Source organism: Hylobates moloch, unplaced genomic scaffold, assembly GCF_009828535.3.
Source record: "Hylobates moloch isolate HMO894 unplaced genomic scaffold, HMol_V3 SCAFFOLD_1, whole genome shotgun sequence".
Lineage (NCBI taxonomy): Eukaryota > Metazoa > Chordata > Mammalia > Primates > Hylobatidae > Hylobates > Hylobates moloch.
In genome coordinates, this window is record NW_026652276.1 from 84,208,708 (window position 1) to 84,230,760 (window position 22,053).

Below are 22,053 nucleotides of genomic sequence, written 5' to 3' on the forward strand. Positions count from 1 at the left end.
CTTTTTAAAATTAGGCATTGTGAGTTTTAGTTCTTTGGAAGTCAATAGAATTATTTTGATGCTTGCTTGTTTCCAAATATTAAAAGCTGAGTAGTTTATGCCTGTGAGCTCAATTAGTTAGAACATGGTCTTAGTATTGATCATCATACAATTCTATTGATGTCCCACAGGAAAAAACCCAGTCCAAAGCTAAACCTAATGCTACTCCTGGCACACATTTGGGTTATTATCTTCTCTGATTATGAAATACAGCATGCAAAGCCAAGTTTCTGCTTCTATATAACCCTAAAAAATGGAATGGGGGGTGATTTTTATACTTTCACTGTTCTAAAAATTACAATTTTGTTTTCTGTTAGCATGCACGTATTGATTCAGTCATTGATTCACTCATTTGTTCATTAAAACACGTTTATTGTGTGCTTCCTATATGCCAGGCATTATTCTAAGAGATATATGATAAACAAGACAGAAAATATGTTTGCTCCACAGAGCTTCTATTCTAGTGAGGAAAGACAGACAAGCAACCAAAAAAAAATAGTGATAATTGTTTGTAAGATGATATAAGAGAGTGTTCTGAGAAAAACAGTTGGGGATTGGGGATGTTATCTTGGACAGGATTGTCACATAAGATCTTCTGGTAGATGTGACTTTTGAAACAAGACCTGAACTAGGAGAAGGAACTAGCCTTTGGGAACTACTTCCCAAACAAATGCAACAGACTTGGAGGCAGAAATGAACTTGGGAGATACCAGGAACAGAAAGAAGGTGTTACTAGGATAGCTTTTAAGGCTGGAAGAGGAGGCAGAGCCCAGACCTTGAGGATTTTAAATACATTTAATTTTTCCTTCAGTTTCTTCTGAAATGACATTACTGATGTTATTATATTGGCCTTAGAGTTAGTTTTGCCTTCTTGATACTATTAATTATGCCACAGAGCAAACCATATATTATCATAAAATTTTAGAATGGAAAGATTCCTTAGAAATTACCTAGTCCAACCCCTTCATTTTAGAGATATGGCAATTTGAACCCAGAAAAGTTAAGTGATTTGTAGGAGGTTAATCAGCAAGCCTGGGTAAACTAGGATTTGAGCTCAGGCTTTAGTATTACAGGGTATGATGTTCTTTCCAGAAAACTAAAAAAAAACACTGAAGGGATTTTAAAATTTATGGTGTTTTAATGGTTCTCTTGTTACCTATTTGATTTTTAAAAAAATAATAGATTACTATAATTTAACAAGTATTTAAATATAGTTGTTTCAGATTTGAACTATGCATATTTTTTAAAAAATCATTTGCCAAAGTTTTATAAGAGCAGAATGATGCAAAAAATTGGCTTGGTATCCATCTTTTAATTACCTTTAATTGTACCACCTGCTAAGGTTCTTAACCTGGTGTCTTTATACCTCAGGTGGATCTACAAATGAGCTTCAGGGTTCCACTAATCCTTTGAAAAAATGCACAATGTTTTACACACCTGTGATTATTTCAGGTCCTCCAAGGAATAGACAACAAGACAGAATTAGACAAGCTTAATTTATGGGGGAGTGCATGTGGAGGGTAAAGGAGAGGGAGGAGGAATAGAAGGCAAGAGCCTTGAGACCACAAGGCAGGTCTGGCATCTGTGAAAGGAGAGAGGGGAAGGAGGATTTGGTTGGAGGCCTCAGACTGCAGTATAGTTCTAAGAAAATCTCATCCAAGCTAATGTGGAGTCCCCAAGCAAAATTTGCTTATTGGAAGCATCCTATATTGAGCACAAAGGTACTGGCACTATTACCTCTTCCATGCTTAGTTATTGGCTCCAAGCAGCCCTAGGGCAAGTGCTATGAGCAGTCATGAATCCAAGGGGTAGTAGCTGGGGCTGTCCATCAGCTCAGCTCCTAGCAGGAGTTCTATGAAGGAGATCTAGGTGGTACACTTCCAGGGCCACCACAGTATGCTTATTTGCACTCCTTTGAGGGAATTATCTGTGGCTGTTGTTACATTTACAAAGTGTTTGGGTTCCAAAGAAAGTTCAGAACAACTGACTATTCAGACACCTTGATATAGTTTGGATTTGTGTCCCTGCCCAAATCTCATGTTGAATTGTAATCCCCAGTGTTGGAGGGGGGAACTGGTAAAAAGTAATTGGGTCATGAGGATGGAATTCCCCCTTGCTGTTCTTGTGATATTGAGTGAATTCTCATGATATCTGGTTGTTTAAAAGTATATAGCACCTCTCCCTTTGCTCTCTTCCTCCTGCTCCAGCCATGTAGAATGTGTCTGCCTCCCCTTCTGCCATGATTGTAAGTTTCTTAAGGCCTTCCTAGCCATGTTTCCTGTACAGCCTGCAGAACTGTGAGCCAATTAAACCTCTTTTCTTTATAAATTACTCAGTCTCCATTAGTTCTTTATAGCGATATGAGACTGGACGAATACAGAAAATTGGTACTGAGAAGTGGGGCATTGCTGTAAAGATACCTGAAAATGTGGAAGTGACTTTGAAACTGGGTAAAGACAGACAGGTTGGAAGAGTGCAGAGGGCTCAGAAGAAGACAGAAAGATTAGGAAAAGCTTGGAATTTCATAGAGACTTGTTCAGTTGTTGTGACCAAAATGCTGACAGTAATATGGACAATGAGGCTGATGTCGTCTCAGGTGGAGATGGGGAACTTATTGGGAACTGGAGCAAAGGTCACTGTCGTTAGGCTTTTAGCAAAGACAGACAGCATTGTGCCCCAGCTCTAAGAATCTGTTGAACTGTGTACTTGAGAGAGAGAATTTAGGGTATCTGGCAGAAGAAATTTCTAAGCAGCAAAGCATTCAAGATGTGGCCTGGCTTCTTCTAACAGGATATGCTCATATGTGTGAGCAGAGATGATCTGAAACTGGAACTTCAAGCTGGCTGCAAAAATTTGCCTAGGTAAAGAGGAGCCAAATGTTAATAGCCAAGAAAATAGGGAAAATGCCTTCAAGGCATTTCAGAGACCTCGTGGCAGCCCCTCCCATCACAGCCCTGGAGGCCTAAAAGGGAAGAATGGTTTCCTGGGCTGGGCCCAGGGCCCTGCTCCCCTGTGCAGCCGTGGGACACTGCTCCCTGTGTCTCAGCCACTCCAGCTCCAGCCATGGCTAAAAGGGTCCCAGATATGTCTCCGGCCACTCCTCCAGAGGGTGTAAGCCACAAGCCTTGGAAGCTTCCATGTGGTGTTAAGCCTGCAGGTGCACAGAGGACAAGAGCTGAAGCTTGGGAGCCTATGCTTAGATTTCAGAGGATATATGGAAAAGCCTGGATGTGCAGGCAGAAGTCTGCTAAATGGGCAGAGCCCTCATGGAGAACCTCCACTAGGACAGTGTAGAGGGGAAATGTGGAGATGGAGCCCCCACGCAGTGTCCCCAGTGGGGCACTGCATAGTGGAGCTGTGAGAATAGGGCCATCGTCCTCCAGACATCAGTATGGCCTGAATGTGAGACATGGAGTCAAAGGAGGTTATTTTAGAGCTTTAAGATTTAGTGACTGCCCTGCTGGGTTTTGGACTTGTACAGGGCCTGTAGTTCCTTTCTTTTGGCAGATGTCTCTCTTTTGGAAAGGGAGTAATGCCTATACCCCATTGTATTTTGGGAATAAATAACTTGTTTTAGATTTTACAGGCTCATAGGTGGAAGGGACTTGCCTTGTCTCAGATGAGACTTTGGAATGTGGACTTTTGAGTTAATACTGAAATGAGTTAAGACTTGGGGGACTGTTGAGAAGGGATGATTGTATTTTGCAATTTGAGAAGGACATAAGATTTGGGAGGGGCCAGGGGAGAATGTTATGGTTTGGATTTGTGTCCCTGCCCAAATCTCATGTTGAATTGTAATCCTTAATGTTAGAGGACGGGTCCAGTGGGAGGTGATTGGATCAAGGGGATGCACTTCCCTCTTGCTGTTCTCATGATAGTGAGTGAATTCTTCTGAGATCTGGTTGTTTAAAAGTGTATAACACCTCACCCTTCACTCTCTTCCTCCTGCTCCAGCCATGTAGAATGTGTCTGCTTCCCCTTTGCCTTCTGCCATGATTGTTGAGGCCTCCCTAGCCATGCCTCCTGTACAGCCTGTAAAACCATGAGCCAATTAAGCCTCTTTTTTTTTTTTAATGAATTACTCAGTCTCAGGCAGTTCTTTGCAGCAATGTGAGAATGGACAAATTCACACTTAAATAGTTAAATTATGGCCCCAAACTATCGACTCAAATTTATTACCTTGAGTTTCATAAGTAATACATACCAAATCATTGCTAATTGTGATATTGTTGCCATTATCTCTTTATGGGTGACAGAGACATTTATACTTTTTACATTCATGTCTATCTCAATGAAAGCAAGGAGTGTCTGACTACTGGCTCTAGGTTTATACCACAGGGTTTGGATGTACCTATTTTTCCTTAGGAGAAATGCTAAAGTTTTAGATCATGGATGATGGAAATGAAATTTCTGGATTTATATCATCATTCTGGCACTGATTGGCTGCTTGACCATAGTAAATTACTTCATTCCTCATTCATGCCTCACATACTTCATTCATGCCTCACATTCCTTATTTCTAACATTGCACATAATCATAATAGTGTCTGCCTTCTGGAATTGTGGGAAGGATTCAATGAGATGATCTCCAGAAAGCTCCTCATATAGTGCCTAGCACACATTCTTTTTTTTTATTATACTTTAAGTTTTAGGATACATGTGCACAACGTGCAGGTTTGTTACATATGTATACATGTGCCATGGTGGAGCACACATTATTCTTATGGTGATAGGCTATTGGGCACTGGGCACTGCAGTTTGCCCCACTTGAGCAAATTCAGCACTCTAAAATATGAACTTTGGGAGTGAATGAATGGATTAAGCTCTGATCCTATCTGATCCTACAAGCTGCAGAAGAATCCTATGAAGACTTGGCTCTTCTAACATATTTGAAAACTTTTTTAGTAAAACAGTAGTGTTTCTAGTTTGGTAAGATTTGTGGAGATATTTATTTTTTTCTTTGGGCTTATTTGTATTTTTAATTACAAAATTATGCATTATTTGTATAATTAAGCATTTTAGATTTTATGCCTGTTTAACACATCTGTTTTTAAAGCAAGTTAGAGCTATAAAGATGATTTTACATAGAAGTAGATTATTTCATAATATGTTACTATTACTGTTGTTGCTGTTTAAAAGTTTTCAAATTTCCTCTAGAGAGCTTGACCTTTATTGATGTATCACTTTCTGTTTGGGTGACACTGCCTTTTCTCCTTTAACAGCTTCCTTGATTTATCTCGGTCTGTTTTTTCTGTAATTCCTTTTTAAATTTCCTATCTGCTTGGTATACCTACTTTTCACTATTTCTGGTATAAACAGTTTAGTAAGGCAGATATGATACAAATTTGAAAGATTAAATAAGCACTCACAAGTTATTTAGTCCAGTGGTAACAAATTACAGCCCAAGGGACAAATCTGGCCAGCAGCCTATTTTTATTATTAGAACCATGCTTTAAAAATTACACATTGGCTATACAACTCTCATGCTACACAACTGAGTTGAATAGTTAAAACAGAGACTGATGACAAGCAAAGTAGAAAATATTTTCTATCTGTCCTTCTACAGAAAAAGTTTGCAAACCCCTGATTTAGTTTCCTCAAAAGAAAAAAAAAAGGCAAGAGAAAAAAATGTTCTAGAGCAAGATAGCTCTTTGAGGGTAGGAATTGTGTCTTACTGGTCACTTTATCCTTAGTAGCTAACCTACAGCTGGGCTTATTTATATGAGATAATAATCAAATATTTGTGGAATTGAGTTGACTATGGCTTTACTTTACATTAATTTTAAAAATTAAATGGCTTAAATTATAAAGAGATTTCCTCCCAGTATGTTTTTATTAAAATGGCACTGTAGAGTAAACTAGCTGGGATAGCCCACTGAAGTGACCATTATAAATAATCTCTCTGGGGTGATTTGTAATACATTAGAAAAACATTCCTTTTGTGAAAAAAAAAAAAAAACTATTAGTTTAATGGGATAATATGTTTGAGAGAGACTGCTTGACCACCTGCTGCTTCTTTTAACATTTTGCTTTTTATGCTAAGACTCCTTTACAATTTCTTAATACTTTAGGGATGAAAACTCATCAAATTACTACACTCAAATGCATTTTCTACAAATACTTTCTGTAAGTTTATTTTAGTACCTTGTTTGGATAAATTGTTTAGGTAGTAAAACCTTTGTATGTGGCTACATGTGAATTACAAAACTAATTTTTAATACTTATATTGCTATAAAGGTCAAATGTTTTAAACAATTATAATTTACTAATCATTTGTATTATGCAGAATTTCACAAAGTAACAAACCTAGCCTTAAGTGGATAATTGCTATGTTAAAATTGTTAAAATTAGGGCATAGATTTCTTGTTTTCTGTTTTTAATTCATTTGTTTTTGTTTGATGAACAAGGACATCAATTATTAATAACTTTGGCAATTTTCCATAAAGTGCTTCCTATTGATAGAAATAATCTGAAATATTTCTTTCAAAAAATTCCTATGCCTCTCTCTTTTAAATTCTGATTCAGTATTTGTGGGCTGGAACTGGGGAATTTTCATTTTTAGAATACAAGCGCTCTGAGTTACTCAAATCATGAGAGGAGTTTAGGAAATGTTGATTTAAAGAATACCTTCATGGGAGTGATGTCAGCAAGATGACTGACTAGGAGTCCCATTCTTCATCTCCTTCAAAAACAATGACTTACTATCCACGGATGAAAATAGCTCTAGGAGAGCTTTAGAGTACAATTTAAAAGCTACAGCAACCCAGGTAGCACAACAACTGGAGATAGGCACACAGAAAAGCACCGGAAACATTTTACCTGTGTTATCTCATCACCTAGGCCACCACAACTCAGTGCCAAAAAGAGTCTTCTTGGCTGAAACTTCCTGATGTAGTGGAAAAGGAAAGCAGGAGGACCCCAGTAGTTGTCTCCATCAGGACCCTTCACCGTTTCAGCCAAGGATCCCCACAGCCTTTGTCAGTAAAACCCCAGCTGACAGAGCTACACACAGCCCACACCACTGCACCACCCCGAGCCAGAACTGCCTCTGTGACCTTTGGAGCTGGAGCCACTGCACTACTCCCAGCCCCAGCACTGATGCACACCTATGCCCCTGACCTGATTCCACTGTGCACCCATGCACCCAGCACTGCTGCACATCCCACCCAGCTAGTACCCTTGCAGACACTCACAGGTGAAGATCTCCCCCCACCGAAGCCAGACCATAAAGTATGGAAGAAATAACTCCTTCAAATGCACGGACACCAACACAATACTACAAGGAATGTGAAAAATCAAGGAAACATGATACCATCAAAGGAAGACAATAAATTTTTAGTAATTGACCCCAGAGAAATGGGGACCTACAAATTGCCTGACAAAAAATTTAAAATAGTTTGTTTAAAAAAGCTTGATGTGCAACAAGAGAACACAATTAGACAACTTAACGAAATTAGGAAAACAATACATAAACAAAATGAGTTCAACAAAGGAATAGAAATAACAATGAAGAATGAAACAGAAATTCTATAACTAAACAATGTAATGAATGAAATGCAATAAAGAGTTTCTACAGCAAACTCAATCAAGCAGAAGAAACAACCAGGGAACTTAAATACAAGTTACTTGAAACTATTTAGTCAGAGAAGGAAAAAAAAAAAAGAACGAGAAAGACTGAAATAAGCCTTCAGGATTTGTGGGACATTTTCAAGTGAACCAATGTACAAATTATCAGAGTCATAGGGAAGGAGAAGAGAGAGAAAGAATAGGGCAAAAAGCTTACTTAAAGAAATAATGACTGAAAACTTCCCAAATCTGGGATAGGAAATAGATATCCAGATTTTAGAAACCCAAAGGACTCCAAATAGCTTGACAATAAAGAGGTCTATTCTGAGGCACATTATAACTGTAAAAAGTCAAAGACAGACAATTTTGAATGCAAACAGAAAAGGAATCACATATAAGAGAACTCCGTAAGTATACCAGTGGACTTCTTAGCAGAAACCTTGCAGCTCAGAGAAAAGTGGGATGGTATATTCAAAGTACTTAAAGAAAAAAAATTGCAAACCAAGATGATACCTTGCAAAACTATCCTTTAAAAATAAAGTAGTTAGAATAGTTCTCAGATAGACAAAAACTGAAGGGTTTGTCACCACTAGATTTTCCTTTGAAAAATGCTTAAGGGAGTTCTTCAATTTCAAACAAAAATATGCTAAACAGACACATAAAAGCATATGAAAGCATAAATATCACTAACAAAGATAAATATATAGACAACAAATAATTTAACACCATAATGGTGGTGTGTAAATTTTAACCCTAATATTAAAGTTAAAAGACAAAATATTTATTAATGGATACACAATACAAAAAGAAGTAAACTCTGACTGTAAGAACACAACATGTGTATGTGAGGGGTGATAAAAGTATAGAGATTGTGTATGTGATTGAAGTTGTTATCAAGTTAAAATAAATCAATAAATACAAGATATTTTATGCAAGCCTTAAGGTAACCACAAAGAAAAAAAACCTATAATTGATACACAAAAGATAAGAGAGAAGGATCAAACCAAATTACTACAAAAATCATCTCGTAACAAAAAAAGACATCAAGAAAGCAAGGAAGGTAGAGAGGCAACTACAAAACAGACAGAAAACAACTAACAAAATGACAATAGGAAGTTCTCACTTATCAATAATTACATTAAATATAAATGGATTAAACTTTCTAATAAAAGGCTAGAGTGGCTGAAAGGATTAAAAACAAGATCTAGCAATATCTTGTCTCCAAGAGACTTACTTTATTCTTAAGCACACACATTGGTTGAAAATGAAAGGTTGGAAAAAAATATTCCATGCAAATAGTAACTGAGGAAAAGCAGGGGTGGCTACACTTAAATTAGACAAAATAGACTTTAAATCAAAAACTGTTCTAGAAGAGGTCATTGTATTAGGCTGTTTTCAAGCTGCTGATAAAGACATACCTAAGACTAGGGAAAAAATAGTTTTAATGGACTCACAGTTTCACATGGCTGGGGATGCCTCACAATCATGGGAGAAAGTGAAAAGCACATCTTACATGGTGGTGGCAAGAGAATGAGAGCCAAGTGAAAGGGATTTCTTCTTATAAAACCATCAGACCTTGTGAGACTTATTCACTACCACAAGAACAGTATATTGGAAACTGCTCCCACAATTCAATTATCTCCCACCGGGTCCCTCCCACAATACATGGGAATTATGGGAGTACCATTCATGATGAGATGTGGGTGGGGACATAGAGCCAAACCATATCATTCTGCCCCTGTCCCCTGCCAAATCTCATGTCCTCACATTTAAAAACCAATCATGCCTTCCCAACAGTCCCCCAAAGTCTTAACTCATTTCAGCATTAACTCAAAAGTCCACAGTTCAAAGTCTTATCTGAGACAAGGCAAGTCCCTTCCACCTATGAGCTTGTAAAATCAAAAGCAAGCTAGTTACTTCCTAGATACAATGGGAGTACAAGCATTGGATAAATACAGCCATTTCAAATAGGAGAAATTGGCTAAAACAAAGGGGCTACAGGCCCCACGCAAGTCCGAAATCCAGTGGGGCAGTCAAATCTTAAAGCTCCAAAATGATCTCCCTTGAGTCCATGTGTCACATCCAGGTCACACTGATGCAAGAGGTAGGCTCCAACATCCTTGGGCAGCTCCACCCCTGTGGCTTTGCAGGGTATAACCCCTCTCCTGGCGGCTTTCATGGGCTGTCGTTTAGTGTCTGTTGCTTTTCCAGGCTCATGGTACAAGCTGTCAGTGGATCTACCATTCCGGAGTCTGGAGGACATCTTCTCACAGTTCCACTAGTCGGTTCCTGCGTGGGGGCTGTGACCCCACGTTTCCCTTCTGCATTGCCCTAGCAGAGGTTCTCCAGGACAAGGGACAAATAACCAGAAAAACATTATATATACACATATATATTTCTATATATATATATGTGTATATATATACACATATATATTTCTATATATGTGTATATATATACATATATATTTCTATATATATGTGTATATATATATAATATATATAATTCAAACAACTCAACTCACTAGCAAAAGCACAAATAATCCTATGAAAAAACAGGCGAAAATCTGAATAGACATTTCTCAAAAGAAGACACACAAATGGCTGACAAGTATTTGAGAAGTTACTCAACATTAATACTTATTTGGAAAATGCAAATCCAAACTACAATGAATTACTACCTCACACCAGTTAGAATGGCTATTATCAGAAAGTTGGTGAGGATGTGGAGAAAATAGAACCCTGGACATTATTGGTGGGGATGTAAATTGGTACAGCCATTGTGGAAAATATATATCTATATATCTATATCTATATCTATGTATAGAATATATATATTCAAAGGAAATGAAATCAGTTAATTGCAATATTATTCACATAGCCAAGATATGGAAACAACCTAAATGTCCATCAATGGATGAATGCATAAAGAAAATGTGGTATATATGTATGTGTATATATATGTGTGTCTGTGTATGTGTGTGTGTGTTTATGAATATTATCCTTAAAAAAGAAAGACATCCTGTCATTTGTGACTACATGGATGAAACTGGAGGATATTATGCTAAGTGAAATAAGCCACGTACAGAAAGACAAATGCTTAATGATCTCACTTATATGTGGAATTTAAAATAGTCAAACTCATAGAATTAGAGTGTAGAATGGTGCTTGCCAGGGGTTGGGAGAAGAGGAAATGGGGAAATACTGGTCAAAGGGTACAAAGTTTCAGTTATGCAAGATGAATAAATTCTGGAGATCTAACGTACAGCAATGTGACTATAGTTAATAATACTGTATTGTATATTTGAAATTTGCTAAAAAGGTATATATTAAGTGTTGTCACCACAGAAAAGAAAAAAGAAAATGGTTATGTGAGGTGATAGATACGTTAATTAGATTGTGGTACACATTGTATGTATATATCAAAAGATTTAGTTTTATACCTTAAAGATTCATTTTTAATTTTATTTGTCAACTATACTCCAATAAAGCAGAAAAATACTTTCACATTTTCTTAATCACATATAAAGTGTTTTGAATGGAACTTGAAAAACTTAACTTAGACCCATAGTATACTCCCACCAATGAATGGACCATTTTTATATTTATTCAAAGAATTTAGAATTAGTACTTAAAATAGGCTAAATATTAGATAATTTTATCAGTTACTTAGAGTGTTTCTTTTTATATTTTAGTAACTGACTCTCCTTCAATATCTTAACCTTATTTGGGTCACAGATTCCCTCTGAGAAGTTGATGAAATCTGTGTGATCTCTCCCCAGGAAAATAAACACATGCAAATTTTGCATATAATTACCAGGCTTCTATGAACCCATACATATATTAGTGGATTCCAGCCATGGACCAGTTTAAGGTCTATTCTTCAGTTGGGACCCACATTATTTTTAATTTTGCTCTATACTAAGTATCTTAGCCTTGCCCTTAACTTTTTTTCTTGCCGGATGCTGTACTGCCAAAATTTAATAAACTGGTCCAGGGTTCTGGCTGTATATACCTCTCTTTCCAGTTAAATAGGACATATGTTGCCATTGTACTTCTTTTGCTTAATATGTCAATTTAAAAAATCTCATGTATTTTGGTACAACTCCAGTTTTGGAGAAGCTATGTATAGAAAGAGTAAGAAGTTGACAGTTTATTGGTGGAATAATAGAGGGAAAAATACCTTGAGATAGGGTGACCCCTAATAGACTCCTGATTGTGCAATTCAAGAAGGAAGATGACTGGGGAAAGGAGGTGAAGAAGCCAGCCACAAAAATCCTAGTGCATACTGGAGTCAAAGGGATGAGTTCTGAGAGCTGGCAGCATATGCCCTTGGTCCCTCCCTTGTTTTAGAAATGAGAATTCAGGGAGGAATGAAAACAGCTTGGGTGGCAGATGGCCACAGAGAAAACTGTTTCAACCCGAATTTGAGGATTGTATCAAAAGCCCAGGCAGAAATAATTTTGTTTTTTTCAAGGTCTTAGAGTTGAGATCCGGCGGTAGAAGGAGAGAAATACTGAGTGGGGAAGAAATGCGAGTAGAGGGGAAAGAAAGAGAGACAGAGGGAGAGAGAAACTCAGGAAAGAAGCCACGCTTGTATTAATCTATACAAAAGTAGTCTAATTAATTATCTTGTGGAAATGTAATGTGCCAGGCTGAGCATGGTGGCTCACACCTGTAATCCCTGCACTTTGGGAGGCAGAGGTGGGAGACTCACTGGAGCTCAGGAGTTGAAGACCAGTGTAGGCAACATGGCAAAACCCTGTCTCTACAAGTAATACAAACATTAGCCAGGCATGGCGGTGCACGCCTCTAGCCCCAGCTACTCAGGAGGCTGAGGTGGGAGGATCACCTGAGTCTGAGAGGTCGAGGTTACAGTGAGCTGTGATCATGCCACTGCAGTCCAGCCTGGGCAACGGAGGGAGACACTGTCTCAAAAAACAAAACAAAACAAAACAAAACAAGAACAGAAAAAAAGAAATTTAATCAGTTTAACTGGCTGTAACCTCAAGAGTGTGCACTTTAAAATTACTTACCGAAAGTGTATATGTACTACTTTATGCTTCATTGTGAGAAGAGGAATATTAGAGTAAACAAAAGGGCTAGCCTCTCCCCTGTATGTCAAATTATGGCTCAGAGCTCACACTAGCCCACAGGACATTTTATTTTGAACTAGAAACATACAGGCCCAGCTCCCCACTAGGACCTGTGGCCTAGCGAGCACAATGTAGTTGGAATATCAATGCTCATTTCTCTCCATTGCCATCCCTCTGTATTAACCGTGTTAACCCTGTTAAAAAGAACTGAATTTCTTCTTAGGCTTCAGGCAGCAGAGGGGATGCAGACAGCCTTTGGGTATGGGTAAGGACATTCAGGTCTCTTGCAAGACAGAGCCCCTACAATATTATCATTCATTTCTAGCATTCCAGCTATCCATGTAAATGTGAATCTGGGTAGGAAGGTTACAGAACGGCAATTTGGGAGAGATGCAGGTGGAGAGATCAAAAAGGAAAGAGGTACTGGTTCAGCAAGCCACACCACATAGAGCCACCCTGACGATCAATAAGGAGGCAGATGTTTCAGCCAGTCTGCTCTTCTATCCAGAAACTACTTGTAATTTTAATCTTTTCATAAATAATCATAGAAATCATTCCAGAATTATCATATTTGTATGTAGTTATACACATCATTTATACATGATTCATATACATTTTTCCTATATTCATGAATGCTAGCCATTCTTTCATATGAGTTACTTTAAACTATTACAATATTCATTGAATGTACTATCCAATAAATGCAATTAATGTCAATAATTCATATTATGTCTACTCTAACAAAATATGAAACATGTAAATTAGGTAAATCATTAACTTATATGAGGAATTTTGAAACCACGATCCAATCTTATTGAACTGTTCTTTAATGTTTAATGCTAATTAACCAAACACTTAACACATTTTATTCACATAAATGATTACGCTAAAAATATTTTACACTTATTTTCAATATTTTCTTTAGCTTTTGCTCTATCTTCTTTTGCAAATTCAGTGAAAATCTGGGTAATAAGATACTGCTGATCAAATATGATTTGTGCCCATGTCTTTATTTGTATCAGTTTGGATTATCCTCAATTAAGGCTGTTCCATTTCCTTCATTTAGACTTATTGAATGTCACATATTCCCACTAATAAAGCTTATAATTATAAGAGGTATACAAGCATTATATCTTCCTTTGTATTTAAACCCTGTATTATTGTTTGCAGGTTCAAGATAATCTGTAGGGCTTTTTATTTTCTTAAAATAGGCAATTTAAAAATTCTGTTAATGTTTTGAATATATAATACTTGATAATGGTTCAAAATTAAAATGTCAGAATGTATACAAGGAGAAGTCTTGTGACTACTCCTTCTCCGTTCCCCTGTTCCTCCTGGCCTGATAAGGAACCATTTTTTGTAGCTTCTTATTAATCATTTCTGTGTTTCTTAATGAAAATAAAACACAAATATATGTTCTTATTTTTCTCCCTTTCTTTCAAAAACAGGTGATGTTTAAAAATTCTGCCCACAACGCCTTTTAACCTTGCTGCTGACTTATTTTTCCAGTTGGTAACTTACTTCTTTGCAAACAGAATTAATTAAATCATCTATGTATGCATTCACAAGCTCTCTATAAAGTTATCAAAATTAACAGGATGATTTTAAATAATTATTACTTGATTCCACTCTTAAAAGTTTTCAGAATGGATTGGTTGATTTGCTGGAAACACAGTGCTTGAGTTAAGGACATCAGAGAGGGAGTCCGGTCCTCCCTAGTGACTGGAATGTTCTGGCACACTATGCAGGTTACTGCCTTCCTGGCTTGATGATTTGGATAACTGCTGAGCTATTTTTTTCATATTTTAAAAATTAGTTTAATTTCTAGCATAAAAGCTGTGCTAAAGGCACCACATAGGAAAGTATATACAGATCTAAAAAATGGTTAAGGATGTTTTACACTCAATGCAAATTTTAAAAACTTGTAATTTTAAAGTCTTGTAAAAAGTGATGTTTCAAGAGTTTGAACTGTTTAAATTTAGAATGCTGAAGAGGAGTTTGTGATGCTAACAATTATCTTTTGTGTGATCATATCACCAACTAATTACAAAATTGGAAGTTTTTTATTCACTCAAGCGCTTCCTTCTTCTCATTGCTGATATTTCCATTCAGGGTGTCTAGGCATCCTCATTTACTAATATGATTTTGTATTTCATGTTGTGTAGCATTGGAACCTTGCTCCCAGTCCTCAGCATTCCATGATACATGACTATGCTGCACAGAACATGGTTAGGATGCGCTTCCATCCTTGCCACTATGTTGCAAATAGAGCCCCCTTTCAACCTCAGGAGTGCCCTGGATTTGGTGTTAAAATTCTGTGGTCACTCTGTGAGATTTGTCAATGATAATAATGGCTTTTATTGAGCATTTACTCTATACCAGGCACTGTGTTAAGGTCTTTGCCTATATTATTTCTTTTATTACTGCACAGAGCATAACTCTTCCATTAGGCAACTGTATTGGAATGCTATTTTACAAAAGGCAATGAGAGCCAAGAGAGGTTAAGTAATTTACCCAAAGTCAAACAGCTAGTAACTGATAAACCAGGACTTGAATTCAGACTTGTATCTGCACAGTAACTGTGCCTTTGCTGTTTTATGAGAACAAGTCTGTGGCCACCGAGCCCAAGTTAGGTTGGTAACAACTTGTGGTGCTGGGACAACTGAGTTTCTTTTGATTGCCTTAAATTTATTCAGCCCATTCATCTGTCAACTAAATAAATACATTCTTTTTCTTTTTCTTTTTTAATAAATGACAAGACAAAACAATGTTTCGTGTGTGTGTGTGTGTGTGTGTGTGTGTGTGTGTTTGAGACAGGACCAATAATCTTGGCAGTGTTATGTTACAATGGCTTTTTAAATTTTGTACTAAGTGCCAATTTAATTGTTTAGTTTGATGGGTGCATTAGATCACTGTTTCACTTTGGAAAAGCTGCTCTCTGTCAGGTTTGTGAACAGCTTTGTTGTTTAGTTCATATAAAGGTCAGTAGCTCTAAAAATACACAGTTTAATGGGTGATGTAATAGACATTTTATATGTGTTGCAGGTACTTTCCCTCAGTGGTTGAAATGAATACCTTTTGTGCCTTCTGGAGAAGGTGTCTGTATGTATGCTGTGGGAATATGTGTGTGTCTGTGTATGCGCACATCTTGTTTGAAAGCCCCAGTCTTACAAACTTACAAACTGGATTCTTCAATCTCTTTCTTATGAAATATCAACATCTACTGTGAATCTATCATATATCATTGGAGTTGACAGACATTTTGACTGTTTAACTTGCAAATACTGGCTTTGGGTCAGAAAAAAAAAGAAAAAATATTTGTGGTGGATTCTGTTTGATTTTTAAAAAATGGAATCAATTGATTCAATTTAGCTTGGCAGCCTAACAAGGGACTTCAACTTCTGCATCTTCAGACCTTTCTCAGCTTTTCCCTTGCCCAAGAAACTATTTCTTTCTTTTTTTTTTTTTTTTTTTGAGACGGAGTCTCATTCTATCGCCCAGGCTGGAGTGCAGTGGCGCAATCTCGGCTCACTGTAAGCTCCGCCTCCCGGGTTCACGCCATTCTCCTGCCTCAGCCTCTCCGAGTAGCTGGGACTTCGGCGCCCGCCACCACGCCCGGCTATTTTTTTGTATTTTTTTTTTTAGTAGAGACGGGGTTTCACTGTGGTCTCGATCTCCTGACCTCGTGATACGCCCGCCTCGGCCTCCCAAAATGCTGGGATTACAAGCGTGAGCCACCGCGCCCGGCCAAGAAACTATTTCTTTCTTTTTCTTTTCTTGGCTTGAGGAAGTGTTAAGATTTATTTAAAAAACAGATCATTTAAAAATGAAGAAGCCACATTGTTTAATTCACTGGACTGGGAGCCTTAGAGACGTGTTCCATTCTCAGCTCTGGAAAATCTCTTAAAACAAAATCACATGACCTTCAAATAAAGATATTACTCTAGTTTGAGATAGTACACTTTACTTTCTAATCAGCCCTGAAAGCATAGTATTAACTGGAAAGACCTTGGCAAAGTTATACTATCTAAATAGGCAAGTTCCAAATCCTGGCAGAGAATATTCCTTTGAGTTACATTTTTCTACAACTTTTAAAAGTCTCTCCTCAACTGTAATCCTTTATTTCCAATAGGATAATACAAGATTAATATATCTATTAAAAGAATGAAGATATTTTGGATGAAATTATTATAAATCCCTTATGGAAATATACCACATTATAATCCCCAACTGGAGGCTAGAGTAGTGGTGATGGAATTAGGCTTACTCTGATCTGTAGCTGGGACTATTGATGATCCCATACCTGACACCTCAGGAAAACTGATCTCTTTAGCCATGCTGGTCCAGGTTTTGATATACTTTTTTTTTTTTTTTTTTTTTTTACTTTTTTCTCTGTATTTAATAAAGCCAATCTGCATTATGAACAAAGAACAAACACAAACTTCCTTAATCATATAAGGAAAATTATAAAGAAAAAACAAACCAGGAAAGTCTGTGGTAAATGACATGAAACTTCTGAACATAATGCAGTGAACATTACAAACTATTTGGTTTCTGAAAAATTAAACTCTAGTCCTTACCATTTAACTGATTTTGTACCTTTAAACAATTGACTTAATCTTTTTGTTCTTTACTTTTAAAATAGGAGAATAACACTTCATATGGCTAGTTTAGGATCAAATGATAACTATGAAAGTACTTTGTAAATGATAACTATGAAAGATGTTAGTTATCGTGTTGATGATACAAGTCCTGCCTATGGGCTATTAGGTACATTAAATACACAACTCAGTTGTTTTTCTTCACTTTGTGGAAGCCCTAAGGAGATAAATTTCAGATTGTGTGCACTCATGCTTCATGGGATTCTCACTGTCTACATGGCCATCCTTCTCTTCTGGTCTGTTCTTTGGTTCTGTAGATGAGGTCTAGGCTGCTCTGCTCTGGCCACAGTTTGCACTCCATTTCCACTTTGCAACAATTCTGATATGTTCTCACCGTCATCTCCTTTGCCCTGCCCTCTCCCTCATTCCCAAAGAGAAAGGCTTGTCTTGCTTGAGTTAGAATCAACTTGAGGACATTTCCCGTTTCCCTCTGACATTTTCTAGCTTCGTCTTTTTATTAATAATAATAATATTATTATTATTATACTTTAAGTTCTAGGGTACATGAGCACAACGTGCAGTTTTGTTACATAGGTATACATGTGCCATGGTGGTTTGCTGCACCCATTAACTCGTATTTACATTAGGCATTTTCTCCTAATGCTATCCCTCTCCAGTCCCCCACCACCCAACAGGCCCAGTGTGTGATGTTCCCCTCCCTGTGTCCATGTGTTCTCATTGTTCAACTTATGAGTGAGAATATGCGGTGCTTGGTTTTCTGTCTTTGTAATATTTTGCTGAGAATGATGGTTTCCAGCTTCATCCATGTCCCTGAAAAGGACATGAACTCATCCTTTTTTATGGCTGCGTAGTATTCCATGGTGTATATGTGCCACATTTTCTTTATCCAGTCTATTATTGATGGACATTTGGGTTGGTTCCAAGTCTTTGCTATTGTGAATAGTGCTGCAATAAACATACATGTGCACGTGTCTTTATAGTAGCATGATTTATAATCCTTTGGGTATATACCCAGTAATGGGATTGCTGGGTCAAATGGTATTTCTAGTTCTAGATCCTTCAGGAATCGCCACAGTGTCATCCACAATGGTTGAATTAATTTACACTCCCACCAACAGTGTAAAAACGTTCCTATTTCTCCGCATCCTCTCCAGCATATGTGGTTTCCTGACTTTTTAATGATTGCCATTCTAACTGGCGTAAGATAATATCTCACTGTGGTTTTGATTTGCATTTCTCTGATGACCAGTGATGATGAGCATATTTTCCTATGTCTGTTGGCTGCATAAATGTCTTCTTTTGAGAAGTGTCTGTTCATATCCTTTGCCCACTTTTTGATGGGGTTTTTTTCTTGTAAATTTGTTTAAGTTCTTTGTAGCTTCTAGATATTAGCCCTTTGTCAGATGAGTAGATTGCAAAAATTTTCTCCCATTCTGTAGGTTGCCTGTTCACTCTGATGATAGTTTCTTTTGCTATGCAGAAGCTCTTTATTTTAATTAGATCCCATTTGTCAATTTTGGCTTTTGTTGCCATTGCTTTTGGTGTTTTAGTCATGAAGTCTTTCCCCATGCCTATGTCCTGAATGGTATTGCCTAGGTTTTCTTCTAGAGTTTTTATGGTTTTAGGTCTAACATTTAAGTCTTTAATCCATCTTGAGTTAATTTTTGTATAAGGTGTAAGGAAAGGATCCAGTTTCAGCTTTCTACATATGGTTAACCAGTTTTCCCAGCACCATTTATTAAATAGGGATCCTTTCCCCATTGCTTGTTTTTGTGAGGTTTGTCAAAGATCAGATGGTTTTAGACATGTGGTGTTATTTCTGAGACCTCTGTTCTGTTCCATTGGTCTATATCTCTGTTTTGGTACCAGTACCATGCTGTTTTGGTTACTGTAGCCTTGTAGTATAGTTTGAAGTCAGGTAGCATGATGCCTCCAGCTTTGTTCTTTTGGCTTAGGATTGTCTTAGCTATGTGGGCTCTTTTTTGGTTTCATATGAACTTTAAAGTAGTTTATTCCAATTCTGTGAAGAAAGTCATTGGTAGCTTGATGGGGATGGCATTGCATCTATAAGTTACCTTGGGCAGTATGGCCATTTTCACGATATTGATTCTTCCTATCCATGGGCATGGAATGTTCTTCCGTTTGTTTGTGTCCTCTTTTATTTCCTTGAGCAGTGGTTTGTAGTTCTCCTTGAAGAGGTCCTTCACATCCCTTGTAAGTTGGATTCCTAGGTATTTCATTCTCTTAGTAGTAATTGTGTATAGGAGTTCACTTATGATTTGTCTCTCTGCTTGTATGTTATTTGTGTATAGGAGTGCTTGTGATATGATGGGGTTTTGTAAATATACAATCATGTCATCTGCAAACAGAGACAATTTGACTTCCTCTTTTCCTAACTGAATACCCTTTATTTCATTCTCTTGCCTGATTGCCCTGGCCAGAACTTCCAATACTATCTTGAATAGGAGTGGTGAGAGAGGGCATCCTTGTCTTCTGCTGGTTTTCAGAGGGAATGCTTCCAGTTTTTGCCCATTCAGTATGATATTGGCTGTGGGTTTGTCATAAATAGCTGTTATAATTTTGAGATACATTCTATCAATACCTAGTTTATTGAGAGTTTTTAGCATGAAAAGCTGTTGAATTTTGTCAAAGGCCTTTTCTGCATCTGTTGAGATAATCATGTGGTTTTTGTCTTTGGTTCTGTTTATGTGATGGATTACATTTATTGATTTGCATATGTTGAACCAGCCTTGCATCCCAGGGATGAAGCCCACTTGATCGTGGTGGATAAGCTTTTTGATGTACTGCTGGGTTTGGTTTCCCAGTACTTTACTGAGGATTTTTCCCATCGATGTTCATCAGGGATATTGGCCTAATATTCTCTTTTTTTGTGTGTGTCTCTGCCAGGCTTTTGTATAAGGATGATGCTGGCCTCATAAAATGAGTTAGGGAGGATTCCCTCTTTCTGTATTGATTGGAATAGTTTCAGAAGGAATGGTACCAGCTCCTCCTTGTACCTCTGGTAGAATTCGGCTGTGAATCCATCTGGTCCTGGACTTTTTTTGGTTGGTAGGCTATTAACTATTGCCTCAATTTCAGAACCTGTTATTGGTCTATTCAGAGATTCAACTTCTTCCAGGTTTAGTCTTGGGAAGGTATATGTGTCCAGGAATTTATCCATTTCTTCTAGATTTTCTAGTTTATTTGTGTAGAGGTGTTTATAGTATTCTCTGATGGTAGTTTGTATTTCTATGGGATCGGTGGTGATATCCCCTTTATCATTTTTTATTGCATCTATTTGATTCTTCTCTTTTTTCTTCTTTATTAGTCTTGCTAGTAGTCTATCTATTTTGTTGATTTTTTCAAAAAACCAGCTCCTGAATTCATTGATTTTTTTGAAGGGTTTTTTGTGTTTCTGTTTCCTTCAGTTCTTCTCTGATCTTAGTTATTTCTTATCTTCTGCTAGCTGTTGAATGTGTTTGCTCTTGCTTCTCTTGTTCTTTTAATTGTATTGTTAGGGTGTCGATTTTAGATCTTTCCTGCTTTCTCTTGTGGGCTTTTAGTGCTATAAATATCCCTCTACACACTGCTTTAAATGTGTCCCAGAGATTCTGGTACGTTGTGTCTTTGTTCTCATTGGTTTCAAAGAACATCTTTATTTATGCCTTCATTTTGTTATTTACCCAGTAGTCATTCAGGAACAGGTTGTTCAGTTTCCATGTAGTTGAGTGGTTTTGAGTGAGTTTCTTAATCCTGAGTTCTAATTTGATTGCACTGCGTTCTGAGAGACAGCTTGTTGTGATTTCTGTTATTTTACATTTGCTGAGGAGTGTTTTACTTCCAACTATGTGGTCAGTTTTAGAATAAGTGTGATGTGGTGCTGAGAAGAATGTATATTCTGTTGATTTGGGGTGAATAGTTCTGTAGATGTCTATTAGGTCTGCTTGGTCCAGAGCTGAGTTCAAGTCCTGAATATCCTTGTTAATTTTCTGTCTGGTTGATCTGTCTAATATTGACAGTGGGGTGTTAAAGTCTCCCATTATTATTGTGTGGAAGTCTAAGTCTCTTTGTAAGTCTCTAAGAACTTGCTTTATGAATCTGGATGCTCCTGTATTGGGTGTAATATAGTTAGGATAGTTAACTCTTCTTGTAGAATTGTTCCATTTACCATTATGTGATGGCCTTCTTTGTCTCTTTTGATCTTTGTTGGTTTAAAGTCTGTTTTATCAGAGACCAGGATTGTAATCCCTGCTTTTTTTGTTTACTTGTTTGGTAGATCTTCCTTCATCCCTTTACTTTGAGCTTATGTGTGTCTTTGCACGTGAGATGGGTCCCCTGAATACAGCACACTGATGGGTCTTGACTCTTTATCCAATTTGCTAGTCTGTGTCTTTTAATTGGGGCACTTAGCCCATTTACATTTAAGGTTAATATTGTTATGTGTGAATCTGATCCTATCATTATGATGTTAGCTGGTTATTTCACCCATTAGTTGATGCAGTTTCTTCATAGCATCGATGGTTTTTACAATTTGGCATGTTTTTTGCAGTGGCTGGTACCAGTTGTTCCTTTCCATGTTTATGGCTTCCTTCAGGAACACTTGTAAGGCAGGTCTGGTGGTGACAAAAATCTCTCAGCGTTTGCTTGTATATAAAGGATTTTATTTCTCCTTCACTTATGAAACTTGGTTGGCTGTATATGAAATTCTGGGTTGAAAATTCTTCTCTTTAA

General features: G+C 37.3%; 1 protein-coding gene across 7 annotated transcripts in view; it reads left to right on the forward strand.

Annotated features, from left to right (window-relative positions):
• CCDC148 (coiled-coil domain containing 148) overlaps positions 1-22,053 on the forward strand; it is a 308,291-nt gene that overhangs the window by 45,823 nt on the left and 240,415 nt on the right. The window lies entirely within an intron of this gene.